Source organism: Syngnathus leptorhynchus, chromosome 4 (assembly GCF_054491065.1).
Source record: "Syngnathus leptorhynchus isolate UIUO chromosome 4, UIUO_Slep, whole genome shotgun sequence".
NCBI classification, from domain to species: Eukaryota; Metazoa; Chordata; class Actinopteri; order Syngnathiformes; family Syngnathidae; genus Syngnathus; species Syngnathus leptorhynchus.
Genome location: NC_141198.1, coordinates 1,626,882 through 1,644,864, shown reverse-complemented (window position 1 = coordinate 1,644,864; position 17,983 = coordinate 1,626,882).

Below are 17,983 nucleotides of genomic sequence, written 5' to 3'. Positions count from 1 at the left end.
CTCCATAGCACCAGAGCTCCATGGCTTCAGAGCTCCATAGCACCATAGCTCCATACCTCCAGAGCTCCAGGGCTCCATAGCTCCATACCTCCAGAGCTCCATACCTCCAGAGCTCCATACCTCCAGAGCTCCATAGCTCCATAGCACCAGAGCTCCATAGCTCCATAGCACCAGAGCTCCATAGCACCAGAGCTCCATAGCACCAGAGCTCCATAGCTCCATAGCACCAGAGCTCCATAGCTCCATAGCACCAGAGCTCCATAGCTCCATAGCACCAGAGCTCCATACTTCCAGAGCTCCATAGCTCCATAGCTCCATAGCACCAGAGCTCCATAGCTCCATAGCACCAGAGCTCCATGGCTTCAGAGCTCCATAGCACCATAGCTCCATACCTCCAGAGCTCCAGGGCTCCATAGCTCCATACCTCCAGAGCTCCATACCTCCAGAGCTCCATACCTCCAGAGCTCCATAGCACCAGAGCTCCATAGCTCCATAGCACCAGAGCTCCATAGAACCAGAGCTCCATAGCACCAGAGCTCCATAGCTCCATAGCACCAGAACTCCATAGCTCCATAGCACCAGAGCTCCATACTTCCAGAGCTCCATAGCTCCATAGCTCCATAGCACCAGAGCTCCATAGCTCCATAGCACCAGAGCTCCATAGCTCCATAGCACCAGAGCTCCATACTTCCATAGCTCCATAGCTCCATACCTCCAGAGCTCCATAGCTCCATAGCTCCATACCTCCAGAGCTCCATAGCTCCAGAGCTCCATAGCTCCATAGCTCCATAGCACCAGAGCTCCATAGCTCCATAGCACCAGAGCTCCATACTTCCATAGCTCCAGGGCTCCATAGCTCCAGGGCTCCATACCTCCAGAGCTCCATAGCTCCATACTTCCAGAGCTCCATAGCTCCATACTTCCATAGCTCCATACTTCCATACCTCCATAGCTCCATACTTCCATAGCACCAGAGCTCCATACTTCCATAGCACCTGAGCTCCATACCTCCAGAGCTCCATAGCTCCAGCCTGGGTGGCTGGTGGCTCCATAGCTCCATACTTCCATAGCTCTAAGTCAGAGAGTTGGCGAAAATTGCACTAAGTGCGAAAGCCCATTCATTTACAACGGCGTGTCCGCCAGGCGGCGACATTTCCCCGTTACCGGTGGCTGCGCGGCGGGTGAGTGACAGAGCTTATCCGAGCGGCTGGAACTCTGCGCCGGCGTGGTCGAGCGTGAGGCCTCGGCCCTTTGGCTGCCTGGTACCTAAAACACTTCCATTGATCCAGCCACGGAGGGTGCTGGCTGGTGGCTCCATACCTCCATAGCTCCATAGCACCAGAGCTCCATAGCTCCATAGCACCAGAGCTCCATGGCTTCAGAGCTCCATAGCACCATAGCTCCATACCTCCAGAGCTCCAGGGCTCCATAGCTCCATACCTCCAGAGCTCCATACCTCCAGAGCTCCATACCTCCAGAGCTCCATAGCACCAGAGCTCCATGGCTTCAGAGCTCCATAGCACCATAGCTCCATACCTCCAGAGCTCCAGGGCTCCATAGCTCCATACCTCCAGAGCTCCATACCTCCAGAGCTCCATACCTCCAGAGCTCCATAGCACCAGAGCTCCATGGCTTCAGAGCTCCATAGCACCATAGCTCCATACCTCCAGAGCTCCAGGGCTCCATAGCTCCATACCTCCAGAGCTCCATACCTCCAGAGCTCCATACCTCCAGAGCTCCAGAGCTCCATAGCACCAGAGCTCCATGGCTTCAGAGCTCCATAGTTCCATACCTCCAGAGCTCCAGGGCTCCATAGCTCCATACCTCCAGAGCTCCATACCTCCAGAGCTCCAGAGCTCCATAGCACCAGAGCTCCATGGCTTCAGAGCTCCATAGCACCATAGCTCCATACCTCCAGAGCTCCAGGGCTCCATAGCTCCATACCTCCAGAGCTCCATACCTCCAGAGCTCCATACCTCCAGAGCTCCATAGCTCCATAGCACCAGAGCTCCATAGCTCCATAGCACCAGAGCTCCATAGCACCAGAGCTCCATAGCACCAGAGCTCCATAGCACCATAGCTCCATACCTCCAGAGCTCCAGGGCTCCATAGCTCCATACCTCCAGAGCTCCATACCTCCAGAGCTCCATACCTCCAGAGCTCCATAGCACCAGAGCTCCATGGCTTCAGAGCTCCATAGCACCATAGCTCCATACCTCCAGAGCTCCAGGGCTCCATAGCTCCATACCTCCAGAGCTCCATACCTCCAGAGCTCCATACCTCCAGAGCTCCATAGCACCAGAGCTCCATGGCTTCAGAGCTCCATAGCACCATAGCTCCATACCTCCAGAGCTCCAGGGCTCCATAGCTCCATACCTCCAGAGCTCCATACCTCCAGAGCTCCATACCTCCAGAGCTCCAGAGCTCCATAGCACCAGAGCTCCATGGCTTCAGAGCTCCATAGCACCATAGCTCCATACCTCCAGAGCTCCAGGGCTCCATAGCTCCATACCTCCAGAGCTCCATACCTCCAGAGCTCCAGAGCTCCATAGCACCAGAGCTCCATGGCTTCAGAGCTCCATAGCACCATAGCTCCATACCTCCAGAGCTCCAGGGCTCCATAGCTCCATACCTCCAGAGCTCCATACCTCCAGAGCTCCAGAGCTCCATAGCACCAGAGCTCCATGGCTTCAGAGCTCCATAGCACCATAGCTCCATACCTCCAGAGTTCCAGGGCTCCAAAGCTCCATACCTCCAGAGCTCCATACCTCCAGAGCTCCATACCTCCAGAGCTCCATAGCTCCATAGCACCAGAGCTCCATAGCTCCATAGCACCAGAGCTCCATAGCACCAGAGCTCCATAGCACCAGAGCTCCATAGCTCCATAGCACCAGAGCTCCATAGCTCCATAGCACCAGAGCTCCATAGCTCCATAGCACCAGAGCTCCATACTTCCAGAGCTCCATAGCTCCATAGCTCCATAGCACCAGAGCTCCATAGCTCCATAGCACCAGAGCTCCATAGCTCCATAGCACCAGAGCTCCATACTTCCATAGCTCCATAGCTCCATACCTCCAGAGCTCCATAGCTCCATAGCTCCATACCTCCAGAGCTCCATAGCTCCAGAGCTCCATAGCTCCATAGCACCAGAGCTCCATAGCTCCATAGCACCAGAGCTCCATACTTCCATAGCTCCAGGGCTCCATAGCTCCAGGGCTCCATAGCTCCATACCTCCAGAGCTCCATAGCTCCATACTTCCAGAGCTCCATAGCTCCATAGCACCAGAGCTCCATAGCTCCATAGCACCAGAGCTCCATAGCTCCATAGCACCAGAGCTCCATAGCTCCATAGCACCAGAGCTCCATAGCTCCATAGCTCCAGGGCTCCATAGCTCCATAGCTCCAGGGCTCCATAGCTCCATAGCTCCAGGGCTCCATAGCTCCATAGCTCCATACCTCCAGAGCTCCATACCTCCAGAGCTCCATACCTCCATAGCACCAGAACCCCATAGCTCCAGGGCTCCAGGGCTCCATAGCTCCATACCTCCAGAGCTCCATAGCTCCATACTTCCAGAGCTCCATAGCTCCATAGCTCCATACTTCCATAGCTCCATAGCTCCATACTTCCATAGCACCTGAGCTCCATACCTCCAGAGCTCCATAGCTCCAGCCTGGGTGGCTGGTGGTTCCATAGCTCCATACTTCCATAGCTCTAAGTCAGAGAGTTGGCGAAAATTGCACTAAGTGCGAAAGCCCATTCATTTACAACGGCGTGTCCGCCAGGCGGCGACATTTCCCCGTTACCGGTGGCTGCGCGGCGGGTGAGTGACAGAGCTTATCCGAGCGGCTGGAACTCTGCGCCGGCGTGGTCGAGCATGAGGCCTCGGCCCTTTGGCTGCCTGGTACCTAAAACACTTCCATTGATCCAGCCACGGAGGGTGCTGGCTGGTGGCTCCATACCTCCATAGCTCCATAGCACCAGAGCTCCATAGCTCCATAGCACCAGAGCTCCATGGCTTCAGAGCTCCATAGCACCATAGCTCCATACCTCCAGAGCTCCAGGGCTCCAAAGCTCCATACCTCCAGAGCTCCATACCTCCAGAGCTCCATACCTCCAGAGCTCCATAGCTCCATAGCACCAGAGCTCCATAGCTCCATAGCACCAGAGCTCCATAGCACCATAGCTCCATAGCACCAGAGCTCCATAGCTCCATAGCACCAGAGCTCCATAGCTCCATAGCACCAGAGCTCCATAGCTCCATAGCACCAGAGCTCCATACTTCCAGAGCTCCATAGCTCCATAGCTCCATAGCACCAGAGCTCCATAGCTCCATAGCACCAGAGCTCCATAGCTCCATAGCACCAGAGCTCCATACTTCCATAGCTCCATAGCTCCATACCTCCAGAGCTCCATAGCTCCATACCTCCAGAGCTCCATAGCTCCAGAGCTCCATAGCTCCATAGCACCAGAGCTCCATAGCTCCATAGCACCAGAGCTCCATACTTCCATAGCTCCAGGGCTCCATAGCTCCAGGGCTCCATAGCTCCATACCTCCAGAGCTCCATAGCTCCATACCTCCAGAGCTCCATAGCTCCATACTTCCAGAGCTCCATAGCTCCATAGCACCAGAGCTCCATAGCTCCATAGCACCAGAGCTCCATAGCTCCATAGCACCAGAGCTCCATAGCTCCATAGCACCAGAGCTCCATAGCTCCATAGCTCCAGGGCTCCATAGCTCCATAGCTCCAGGGCTCCATAGCTCCATAGCTCCAGGGCTCCATAGCTCCAGGGCTCCAGGGCTCCATAGCTCCATACCTCCAGAGTTCCATAGCTCCATACTTCCAGAGCTCCATAGCTCCATAGCTCCATACTTCCATAGCTCCATAGCTCCATACTTCCATAGCACCAGAGCTCCATACCTCCAGAGCTCCATAGCTCCAGCCTGGGTGGCTGGTGGCTCCATAGCTCCATACTTCCATAGCTCCAGTCAGAGAGTTGGCGAAAATTGCACTAAGTGCGAAAGCCCATTCATTTACAACGGCGTGTCCACAAGGCGGCGACATTTCCCCGTTACCGGTGGCTGCGCGGCGGGTGAGTGACAGAGCTTATCCGAGCGGCTGGAACTCTGCGCCGGCGTGGTCGAGCGTGAGGCCTCGGCCCTTTGGCTGCCTGGTACCTAAAACACTTCCATTGATCCAGCCACGGAGGGTGCTGGCTGGTGGCTCCATACCTCCATAGCACCAGAGCTCCATAGCTCCATAGCACCAGAGCTCCATGGCTTCAGAGCTCCATAGCACCATAGCTCCATACCTCCAGAGCTCCAGGGCTCCATAGCTCCATACCTCCAGAGCTCCATACCTCCAGAGCTCCATACCTCCAGAGCTCCATAGCACCAGAGCTCCATGGCTTCAGAGCTCCATAGCACCATAGCTCCATACCTCCAGAGCTCCAGGGCTCCATAGCTCCATACCTCCAGAGCTCCATACCTCCAGAGCTCCATACCTCCAGAGCTCCATAGCACCAGAGCTCCATGGCTTCAGAGCTCCATAGCACCATAGCTCCATACCTCCAGAGCTCCAGGGCTCCATAGCTCCATACCTCCAGAGCTCCATACCTCCAGAGCTCCATACCTCCAGAGCTCCAGAGCTCCATAGCACCAGAGCTCCATGGCTTCAGAGCTCCATAGCACCATAGCTCCATACCTCCAGAGCTCCAGGGCTCCATAGCTCCATACCTCCAGAGCTCCATACCTCCAGAGCTCCATAGCACCAGAGCTCCATGGCTTCAGAGCTCCATAGCACCATAGCTCCATACCTCCAGAGCTCCAGGGCTCCATAGCTCCATACCTCCAGAGCTCCATACCTCCAGAGCTCCATACCTCCAGAGCTCCATAGCTCCATAGCACCAGAGCTCCATAGCTCCATAGCACCAGAGCTCCATAGCACCAGAGCTCCATAGCACCAGAGCTCCATAGCTCCATAGCACCAGAGCTCCATAGCTCCATAGCACCAGAGCTCCATAGCTCCATAGCACCAGAGCTCCATACTTCCAGAGCTCCATAGCTCCATAGCTCCATAGCACCAGAGCTCCATAGCTCCATAGCACCAGAGCTCCATGGCTTCAGAGCTCCATAGCACAATAGCTCCATACCTCCAGAGCTCCAGGGCTCCATAGCTCCATACCTCCAGAGCTCCATACCTCCAGAGCTCCATACCTCCAGAGCTCCATAGCACCAGAGCTCCATAGCTCCATAGCACCAGAGCTCCATAGCACCAGAGCTCCATAGCACCAGAGCTCCATAGCTCCATAGCACCAGAGCTCCATAGCTCCATAGCACCAGAGCTCCATACTTCCAGAGCTCCATAGCTCCATAGCTCCATAGCACCAGAGCTCCATAGCTCCATAGCACCAGAGCTCCATAGCTCCATAGCACCAGAGCTCCATACTTCCATAGCTCCATAGCTCCATACCTCCAGAGCTCCATAGCTCCATAGCTCCATACCTCCAGAGCTCCATAGCTCCAGAGCTCCATAGCTCCATAGCTCCATAGCACCAGAGCTCCATAGCTCCATAGCACCAGAGCTCCATACTTCCATAGCTCCAGGGCTCCATAGCTCCAGGGCTCCATACCTCCAGAGCTCCATAGCTCCATACTTCCAGAGCTCCATAGCTCCATACTTCCATAGCTCCATACTTCCATACCTCCATAGCTCCATACTTCCATAGCACCAGAGCTCCATACTTCCATAGCACCAGAGCTCCATACCTCCAGAGCTCCAGAGCTCCAGCCTGGGTGGCTGGTGGCTCCATAGCTCCATACTTCCATAGCTCTAAGTCAGAGAGTTGGCGAAAATTGCACTAAGTGCGAAAGCCCATTCATTTACAACGGCGTGTCCACAAGGCGGCGACATTTCCCCGTTACCGGTGGCTGCGCGGCGGGTGAGTGACAGAGCTTATCCGAGCGGCTGGAACTCTGCGCCGGCGTGGTCGAGCGTGAGGCCTCGGCCCTTTGGCTGCCTGGTACCTAAAACACTTCCATTGATCCAGCCACGGAGGGTGCTGGCTGGTGGCTCCATACCTCCATAGCTCCATAGCACCAGAGCTCCATAGCTCCATAGCACCAGAGCTCCATAGCTCCATACCTCCAGAGCTCCATAGCTCCATAGCACCAGAGCTCCATAGCTCCATAGCACCAGAGCTCCATAGCACCAGAGCTCCATAGCACCAGAGCTCCATAGCTCCATAGCACCAGAGCTCCATAGCTCCATAGCACCAGAGCTCCATAGCTCCATAGCACCAGAGCTCCATACTTCCAGAGCTCCATAGCTCCATAGCTCCATAGCACCAGAGCTCCATAGCTCCATAGCACCATAGCTCCATACCTCCAGAGCTCCATAGCACCATAGCTCCATACCTCCAGAGCTCCAGGGCTCCATAGCTCCATACCTCCAGAGCTCCATACCTCCAGAGCTCCATAGCTCCATAGCACCAGAGCTCCATAGCTCCATAGCACCAGAGCTCCATAGCTCCATAGCACCAGAGCTCCATAGCTCCATAGCACCAGACACTTTGCTCCACACGTCAAGCACACTTCCATAGGCACGGAGGGTGCTGGAGCTCCACACTTCCATAGCTCCAGGCACGGAGGGTGCTGGAGCTCCACACTTCCATAGCTCCAGGCACGGAGGGTGCTGGAGCTCCATACTTCCGTAGGCACGGAGGGTGCTGGAGCTCCACACTTCCATAGGCACGGAGGGTGCTGGAGCTCCACACTTCCATAGCTCCAGCCACGGAGGGTGCTGGCACATCCACACTTCCAGCCACGGAGCATGCTGGCACTTCCACCTTGCTTGCTAAGTCGGCGTGATCTTGCCCAAAAAGTCCCTCCTCACCTCCAGCTGGAAGTGGAAAAAAATCCTCCACCAGCTTGGCCGAGGTTCTGGAAGCCAGCAGCTCGCAGAATGTTGCCAAAGTTTCACTGGAAGGAAAAGAAAAGAGAAGACCGAGTGCGCATTTCACCTACCGCCGAATGTCCACAAGAGGGAAGTGTCACTCCGTCGCAGAATCTGCGCCGACGCACTCGGCACCCTTCGAATTTATGGTGCCGGTGCGGGTGTTCTGGGTGCAAAAAGGCCGCCCAAGTGGTAGAAAAAAATCAGACTTCGTCTCTTAGGTCGAAATTAATGCCAAGTTTTGAAATGCGCTGGCAGGGGTGGACCAGGGCCCGTTAGAAGTGCTTAGCCGAGGTCCTGGAAGCCTAACCCGGCGTGATCTTGTGCAAAAAGCCGCTGCTGAGCTCCAGCTGGAAGTGTAAAAAGAACCGGGCTGGTTCAAAAAAAGAACCGGGCGACCCGGTAAAATTGCTTAGCCGAGGTCCTGGAAGCCTAACCCGGCGTGATCTTGTGCAAAAAGCCGCTGCTGAGCTCCAGCTGGAAGTTTAAAAAGAACCGGGCTGGATAAAAAAAAGAACCGGGCGGCCCGTTAAAATTGCTTAGCCGAGGTCCTGGAAGCCTAACACGGCGTGATCTTGTGCAAAAAGCCGCTCCCGAGCTCCAGCTGGAAGTGTAAAAAGAACCGGGCTGGATAAAAAAAGAACCGGGCTGGATAAAAAAAAGAACCGGGCGGCCCGTTAAAATTGCTTAGCCGAGGTCCTGGAAGCCTAACACGGCGTGATCTTGTGCAAAAAGCCGCTCCCGAGCTCCAGCTGGAAGTGTAAAAAGAACCGGGCTGGATAAAAAAAGAACCGGGCTGGATAAAAAAAAAAGAACCGGGCGGCCCGTTAAAATTGCTTAGCCGAGGTCCTGGAAGCCTAACACGGCGTGATCTTGTGCAAAAAGCCGCTCCCGAGCTCCAGCTGGAAGTGTAAAAAGAACCGGGCTGGATAAAAAAAGAACCGGGCTGGATAAAAAAAAGAACCGGGCGACCCGTTAAAATTGCTTAGCCGAGGTCCTGGAAGCCTAACCCGGCGTGATCTTGTGCAAAAAGCCGCTCCCGAGCTCCAGCTGGAAGTGTAAAAAGAACCGGGCTGGATAAAAAAAGAACCGGGCTGGATAAAAAAAAGAACCGGGCGACCCGTTAAAATTGCTTAGCCGAGGTCCTGGAAGCCTAACCCGGCGTGATCTTGTGCAAAAAGCCGCTCCCGAGCTCCAGCTGGAAGTGTAAAAAGAACCGGGCTGGATAAAAAAAAAGAAGCGGGCTGGATAAAAAAAAGAACCGGGCGACCCGTTAAAATTGCTTAGCCGAGGTCCTGGAAGCCTAACCCGGCGTGATCTTGTGCAAAAAGCCGCTCCCGAGCTCCAGCTGGAAGTGTAAAAAGAACCGGGCTGGATAAAAAAAGAACCGGGCTGGATAAAAAAAAGAACCGGGCGACCCGTTAAAATTGCTTAGCCGAGGTCCTGGAAGCCTAACCCGGCGTGATCTTGTGCAAAAAGCCGCTCCCGAGCTCCAGCTGGAAGTGTAAAAAGAACCGGGCTGGATAAAAAAAGAACCGGGCTGGATAAAAAAAAGAACCGGGCGACCCGTTAAAATTGCTTAGCCGAGGTCCTGGAAGCCTAACCCGGCGTGATCTTGTGCAAAAAGCCGCTCCCGAGCTCCAGCTGGAAGTGTAAAAAGAACCGGGCTGGATAAAAAAAAGAACCGGGCGACCCGGTAAAATAGCTTAGCCGAGGTCCTGGAAGCCTAACCCGGCGTGATCTTGCGCAAAAAGCCGCTGCTGAGCTCCAGCTGGAAGTGTAAAAAGAACCGGGCTGGTTCAAAAAAGAACCGGGCTGGTTCAAAAAAGAACCGGGCGGCCCGGTAAAATTGCTTCGCCGAGGCCCTGGAAGCCTAACCCGGCGTGATCTTGCCCGAAAGTCGGCCTCTATACTTCCATTTTAGGTACCAGGCGCTCATAGTGTGTTGGTCCCACTAGTCAGTGTACTGGTCCCACTCGCCAGTGTACTGGTCCCACTAGTCAGTGTACTCATCCAGTTACCCCCCGTTTTCCAAAACACAATCAGCACGTATAAGGGGGGGACCCCTGAGAGAGATGAGGTATATGCCAGCGCAACACCAAACCGCTCCGCGCTGGTTCCCATGTCGGCTACGGATGAATAAAACCAGCCTGTCCCCCCTGGAGCTCACGAGACACGGAATTTTTTCTAAGTGCCAACGGCTCTTCCGAGCAAACGTGTCCGCTCCGGCTGGTTCCCCCGTCGGCCTCGAATGACGAAAAATGCCGGTCTCCGCCCGGAGCTCATGACAAACGAAAAATGTTCTAAGTGCCAAGCGAATGTGTCCGCTCGGCGCTGGTTCCCGGGTCGAACCCGGAAGACGAAAAACGCCGGTCCTCGCCCGGAGCTCATGACAAACGAAAAATTTTCTAAGTGCCAACGGCACTTGCGAGCGAATGTGTCCGCTCGGCGCTGGTTCCCGGGTCGAACCCGGAAGACAAAAAACGCCGGTCCTCGCCTGGAGGTCCCAGCAAAATCGGCGAAAAAACGACTAAGTGTCAACTTTCGAAAAAACGACTAAGTGTCAACTTTCGAAAAAACGGCTAAGTGTCAACTTTCGAAAAAACGGCTAAGTGTCGACTTTCGAAAAAACGGCTAAGTGTCAACTTTCGAAAAAACGGCTAAGTGTCGCCTCTCTGAAAAAACGACTAAGTGTCGCCTCTCTGAAAAAACGACTAAGTGTCGCCTCTCTGAAAAAACGACTAAGTGTCGCCTCTCTGAAAAAACGGCAAAGTGCCCACGGCTCTGCGGGCTCGTGCATCCGACCCGCGCCGGTTCCCCAGCCGGCTTGAAATAAGGCAAAACCAGCCTCTCCGCCTGGAGCTCAGAGCCAACTTGGCGAATATTTTCTAAGTGCCCACGGCACTTGCGCGCGAAGGTGTCTGCTGCGCGCCGGTTCCCCAGCCGGCCTGAAATAAGGCAAAACCAGCCTCTCCCCCTGGAGCTCAGAGCCAATTGTGGCGAAAAAACGACTAAGTGTCAACTTTCGAAAAAACGACTAAGTGTCAACTTTCCAAAAAACGGCTAAGTGTCGACTTTCGAAAAAACGGCTAAGTGTCAACTTTCGAAAAAACGACTAAGTGTCGCCTCTGAAAAAACGACTAAGTGTCGCCTCTCTGAAAAAACGACTAAGTGCCCACGGCTCTGCGGGGCTTGTGAGTCCGCCCCGCGCCGGTTCGGCGGTCGGCCTCAAAAAGCGAAAAATCAGCCTCTCTCCCTGGAGCTCACCAAAAATTTGTCGAAATTTTTCTAAGTTCTCCTCGAGGTACCAGGGGGTGAGGTACCCGGGCTAAGATGCAGTACCTTTTTTGGTCTTCAGGTGCGCCAGAGTACAATGAAATGGTCCCACTAGTCAGTGTACTCATCGACTTTCCCCCCGTTTTCCAAAGCACCTCCTTTACGAGTATGGAGGAGATGGTGCTGGTCTCCCAACGGCGTCAGACACGCCGTCCTCGACAGCACAAGGTCGGATAGAAGACCTGAAAAGCGCCGTGGCACGCGCTGGAGGTGTCACTGTGGCGAAAAAGTGACTAAGTGTCAACTTTCGAAAAAACGACTAAGTGTCAACTTTCGAAAAAACGACTAAGTGTCACCTCTCTGAAAAAATGGCAAAGTGTCAACTGCGAATGTGGTGGTGCATGGAAGGAAGTGGAGGACGGCCGCCTCCTTAAACACAGGCCGAAGAGGAGCGTCAGGGCCGGCTCCTTAAACACGGACCGAGTGTCGCCCTTAACACAGACCGAGGGGAGGACGGCCGCCTCCTTAAACACAGGCCGAAGAGGAGCGTCAGGGCCGGCTCCTTAAACACGGACCGAGTGTCGCCCTTAACACAGACCGAGGGGAGGACGGCCGCCTCCTTAAAAACAGGCCGAACCGGAGCGCGAGTGTCGCTCCTTAAACACGGACCGAGTGGAGGACGGCCGCCTCCTTAAACACAGGCCGAACAAAATGACACAAAGTGTCAACTGCGAATGTTGTCCATCCAAGGAAGGAGCGTGATGCCCGGCCGGCTCCTTAAACACAGGCCGAGAGTCGCCCCGGACGGTCCGCCTCGCGGCGCCCGCCCGCTCGGATAAAATAACACAAAGTGTCAACTACGAATGTTGTCCATCCAAGGAAGGAGCGTGATGCCCGGCCGGCTCCTTAAACACAGGCTGAGAGTCGCCCCGGACGGTCCGCCTCGCGGCGCCCGTCTGCTCGGATAAAATGACACAAAGTGTCAACTACGAATGTTGTCCATCCAAGGAGGGAGCGTGATGCCCGGCCGGCTCCGAAAACACAGGCCGAGAGTCGCCCCGGACGGTCCGCTTCGCGGCGCCCGTCTGCTCGGATAAAATGACACAAAGTGTCAACTGCGAATGTTGTCCATCCAAGGAAGGAGCGTGATGCCCGGCCGGCTCCTTAAACACAGGCCGAGAGTCGCCCCGGACGGTCCGCCTCGCGGCGCCCGCCCGCTCGGATAAAATGACACAAAGTGTCAACTACGAATGTTGTCCATCCAAGGAAGGAGCGTGATGCCCGGCCGGCTCCTTAAACAAAGGCCGAGAGTCGCCCCGGACGGTCCGCCTCTCGAGGCGCCCGCCCGCTCGGATAAAATGAAACAAAGTGTCAACTACGAATGTTGGCGCTCCCCGCGCCGCCCCGCAGGCCCCGGCGCGACCGTACTGCGGCGAGACCGAGACGACCCGGAAAAAGCATCCATCCCACCTAGCCACGATCCACGGAGGCCGAGCGAGCGGCTGAGTGTCGGGCGCCGCGCGTGCGAGCGTCCGCCGGCCGCGCCGGTCCTTCTGCGAATGACGTTTCTCAAACCCTCCGGCTTGATAGCGGCGGCACCACGGGAAGCCGTCCACACACACCGTCCGACCTCTATCCGAAAAGCCTTCCCGACCAACCGCGGTCGCGGGGGCGTCTGTCGCTCCGCATCGGGGGGGCGTATGGCTTCCGCGCTACGCGCTGCGGGCTCGGGGGGGCCGCAACGGCTGAGTCTGACTCGGCCGGGGCGCAGCTTCCCTCCCGGCAGTCAGCAATAGTGCCGATCGCGCCTGCCACCAGCCCCCTCCCCGACGGGTTCGTCGGCGCCGGCTGGCCACCGTCCGCCTTCGTTCCCCGAGGGTTCCCAACCAGCGCCGATCCAACTCCGCATCCTGGCCGCACGCAGTGCGTGCCTCGCGCGGGTAAGTCGCCGGCGCAGCGCCGCAGCTCCCGACCCCCGCGTACGGGAATAGTTGAGGGCCTCAGCGGGCCGCACCGACCGAGTCCGACTCGGGCCGGGGCGCAGATTCCCGCCTGGGTGACCGAACGTTCTCTGCTCGGGCCGGAGGGCCGACGCCCGTCCCCCACGGACCGCCTCCGAGGCCACTTCGCACGGCTCATCCTCGGCCCCCTACCAATGCTTAATCGATGGGGCCGCCCGGCCGGATTCGCGCCCCCCTGTCCACCGCCAGTCTCCCCAGACTAACCCGAGTTACCGCCCAGCTCGCCTAACCTTGCACTCGCTCTGCCAAACGGTCGTGTAGTCGGCGGGCCGTCCTACGGGTCGCCCTCCGGCCCCAAACGCGCGGCGGGATAGCGGCAAGGCGGCGGCGGCGGCCAGCGGCGTCGGGGCGCTCGCACCGGAGAAGAGGCGTCTTACGAGGCCGGGCGCAGCTCCCTCTCGTTTACTTGCTGAGTAGCGGCGCTCGAAGGTTCCGCGGCGAGCGCGGCTCAACCCACCGAACGTCCCCCTGCAGCGGGCTCCATCGAAGGGCCGTCCCGCCGGATTCGCACCACCCTGTCCACCGCAAAGTCGTCCAACCGACTGCACGAGTTACCGCCCGGTTCGCCTAACCTTGCATCGCCCCGCCAAACGAGCGAGTTGCCGGCCGTCCTACGGGTCGCGCACCGGCCCCACACGTGCGGAGGGCTAGCGGCAAGGCGGCGGCGGCGGTCAGCGGCGTCGGGGTCAAACTCAGCACCGGACAGGGGGTGTCTTACGAGGCCGGGCGCAGCTCCTCTCGTTTAGGGGTCCGCGAGGGTCGCGTTCGAGGTTCCGCGTCCTCGGCTTCGGCTGCGCCGGGTCCAGCCCGATCCATCTCACCCCGCGGCAGCCTCAGACCACCTAGAGCCCCCGCGAACCGCGGCCGGCGTCCGGAAAACAGTCGCGCGAGCCCCCGCTCCGGCGGGCCGGCGAGCGAGAGGCGCTACCCAGCCACCCTCTCTCCTACCTGGTTGATCCTGCCAGTAGCATATGCTTGTCTCAAAGATTAAGCCATGCAAGTCTAAGTGCACACGGCCCGTACAGCGAAACTGCGAATGGCTCATTAAATCAGTTATGGTTCCTTTGATCGCTCCTCAGTTACTTGGATAACTGTGGCAATTCTAGAGCTAATACATGCAAACGGGCGCCGACCTCCGGGGACGCGCGCATTTATCAGACCCAAAACCCACGCGGTGCCCGGGCGCGCGGGCCCAGGGGTCGCGCCGGCGTTCACGCGCCGCGCCGCGGCCCTCCGCGCGTCCGGCCCGGCCTCCCTTGGTGATCCTCGATAACTTCCAGCCGATCGCCGGCCCTCCGCGGCGGCGACGTCTCATTCGAATGTCTGCCCTATCACCTCCGACAGGGAGGCAGCCTATCAGGTCTAAATGACTTGCATACGACCTGATTCTGGGTCAGGGTCTCGTAAGTAGCAGAGCAGCTACATCGCTGCGATCTATTGAGAGTCAGCCCTCGATCCAACCTTTTGTCGGCCGGTGTCACCTCCGGGGGCCGGTCGGCATCCCCCCTCCGGGGTGGGCCGCTACCAGGGGCGTCATCGGACTTTGAAGAAATTACGCCGCGGCGGAAGACAGCGGGCGCGCCCGGGGATGAGGCAGCATCCCTGGGCCGCGGAGGGGAGGAGGCAGCCTCCCCGGGGCGGAACTTAGTCTCCGTAGAATGACGGCGGGCGTGCGTAAAGGGCGCGTCCGGGGATGAGGCAGCATCCCCGGGCCGCGGAGGGGAGGAGGCAGCCTCCCCGGGGCGGAACTTAGTCTCCGTAGAATGACGGCGGGCGTGCGTAAAGGGCGCGCCCGGGGATGAGGCAGCATCCCCGGGCCGCGGAGGGGAGGAGGCAGCCTCCCCAGGGTGGAACTTAGTCTCTGTAGAATGACGGCGGGCGTGCGTAAAGGACGCGTCCAGGGATGAGGCAGCATCCCCGGACACCAAACCGGGCATCAGCCCCTACCCGCCGGAGCAAAAAAAATCCACTCCTGGTACCTAAAATTTTCCTCCGCGGCGGGCTCACCGAGGCACCCGCCGGAGGTGGGTGCCGAGTTCACCGGCCCCGAGCACCAGCGGTCAGCCACGGAGGGTGCTGGATCATCCATACTTCCATAGCTCCAGAGCTCCAGAGATCCATAGTTCCATAGCTCCATAGCCCCGGAGCTCCATAGCCCCGGAGCTCCATAGCTCCATAGCCCCGGAGCTCCATAGCCCCGGAGCTCCATAGCTCCATAGCCCCGGAGCTCCATAGCCCCGGAGCTCCATAGCTCCATAGCCCCAGAGCTCCATAGCTCCATACTTCCATAGCCCCAGAGCTCCAGACTTCCATAGCTCCATACTTCCATAGCTCCATAGCTCCATAGCTCCATACTTCCATAGCTCCAGCCGCGGAGGGTGCTGGCTGGTGGCTCCATAGCTCCATACTTCCATACTTGCAGCCACGGAGTTGGCTAAAATTGCACTAAGTGCGAAAGCCCATTCATTTACAACGGCGTGTCCGCCAGGCGGCGACATTTCCCCGTTACCGGTGGCTGCGCGGCGGGTGAGTGACAGAGCTTATCCGAGCGGCTGGAACTCTGCGCCGGCGTGGTCGAGCGTGAGGCCTCGGCCCTTTGGCTGCCTGGTACCTAAAACACTTCCATTGATCCAGCCACGGAGGGTGCTGGCTGGTGGCTCCATACCTCCATAGCTCCATACCTCCAGAGCTCCAGAGCTCCATACTTCCATAGCTCCATGGCTTCAGAGCTCCATAGCACCATAGCTCCATACCTCCAGAGCTCCAGGGCTCCATAGCTCCATACCTCCAGAGCTCCATACCTCCAGAGCTCCATAGCTCCAGGGCTCCATAGCCCAAGAGCTCCATAGCTCCATAGCCCCGGAGCTCCATAGCCCCGGAGCTCCATAGCTCCATACTTCCATAGCTCCATAGCTCCAGAGCTCCATAGCTCCATACTTCCATAGCCCCAGAGCTCCATACTTCCATAGCCCCAGAGCTCCATACTTCCATAGCCCCAGAGCTCCATACTTCCATAGCCCCAGAGCTCCATACTTCCATAGCCCCAGAGCTCCATAGCTCCAGACTTCCATAGCTCCATACTTCCATAGCTCCATAGCTCCATACTTCCATAGCTCCAGCCGCGGAGGGTGCTGGCTGGTGGCTCCATAGCTCCATACTTCCATACTTGCAGCCACGGAGTTGGCTAAAATTGCGCTAAGTGCGAAAGCCCATTCATTTACAACGGCGTGTCCGCCAGGCGGCGACATTTCCCCGTTACCGGTGGCTGCGCGGCGGGTGAGTGACAGAACTTATCCGAGCGGCTGGAACTCTGCGCCGGCGTGGTCGAGCGTGAGGCCTCGGCCCTTTGGCTGCCTGGTACCTAAAACACTTCCATTGATCCAGTCACGGAGGGTGCTGGCTGGTGGCTCCATACCTCCATAGCTCCATACCTCCAGAGCTCCAGAGCTCCATACTTCCATAGCTCCATGGCTTCAGAGCTCCATAGCACCATAGCTCCATACCTCCAGAGCTCCAGGGCTCCATAGCTCCAAACCTCCAGAGCTCCATACCTCCAGAGCTCCATAGCTCCATAGCACCAGAGCTCCATAGCTCCATAGCACCAGAGCTCCATAGCTCCATAGCACCAGAGCTCCATAGCTCCATAGCACCAGAGCTCCATAGCTCCATAGCACCAGAGCTCCATAGCTCCATAGCACCAGAGCTCCATAGCTCCATAGCACCAGAGCTCCAGAGCTCCATACTTCCATAGCTCCAGGGCTCCATAGCTCCAGGGCTCCATAGCTCCATACCTCCAGAGCTCCATAGCTCCATACTTCCAGAGCTCCATAGCTCCATACTTCCATAGCTCCATAGCTCCATACTTCCATAGCACCAGAGCTCCATACTTCCATAGCACCAGAGCTCCATACCTCCAGAGCTCCATAGCTCCAGCCTGGGTGGCTGGTGGCTCCATAGCTCCATACTTTCATAGCTCTAAGTCACAGAGTTGGCGAAAATTGCACTAAGTGCGAAAGCCCATTCATTTACAACGGCGTGTCCACAAGGCGGCGACATTTCCCCGTTACCGGTGGCTGCGCGGCGGGTGAGTGACAGAGCTTATCCGAGCGGCTGGAACTCTGCGCCGGCGTGGTCGAGCGTGAGGCCTCGGCCCTTTGGCTGCCTGGTACCTAAAACACTTCCATTGATCCAGCCATGGAGGGTGCTGGCTGGTGGCTCCATACCTCCATAGCTCCATACCTCCAGAGCTCCAGAGCTCCATACTTCCATAGCTCCATGGCTTCAGAGCTCCATAGCACCATAGCTCCATACCTCCAGAGCTCCATAGCACCATAGCTCCATACCTCCAGAGCTCCATAGCACCATAGCTCCATACCTCCAGAGCTCCAGGGCTCCATAGCTCCATACCTCCAGAGCTCCATACCTCCAGAGCTCCATAGCACCAGAGCTCCATAGCTCCATAGCACCAGAGCTCCATAGCTCCATAGCACCAGAGCTCCATAGCTCCATAGCACCAGACACTTTGCTCCACACGTCAAGCACACTTCCATAGGCACGGAGGGTGCTGGAGCTCCACACTTCCATAGCTCCAGGCACGGAGGGTGCTGGAGCTCCACACTTCCATAGCTCCAGGCACGGAGGGTGCTGGAGCTCCATACTTCCATAGGCACGGAGGGTGCTGGAGCTCCACACTTCCATAGGCACGGAGGGTGCTGGAGCTCCACACTTCCATA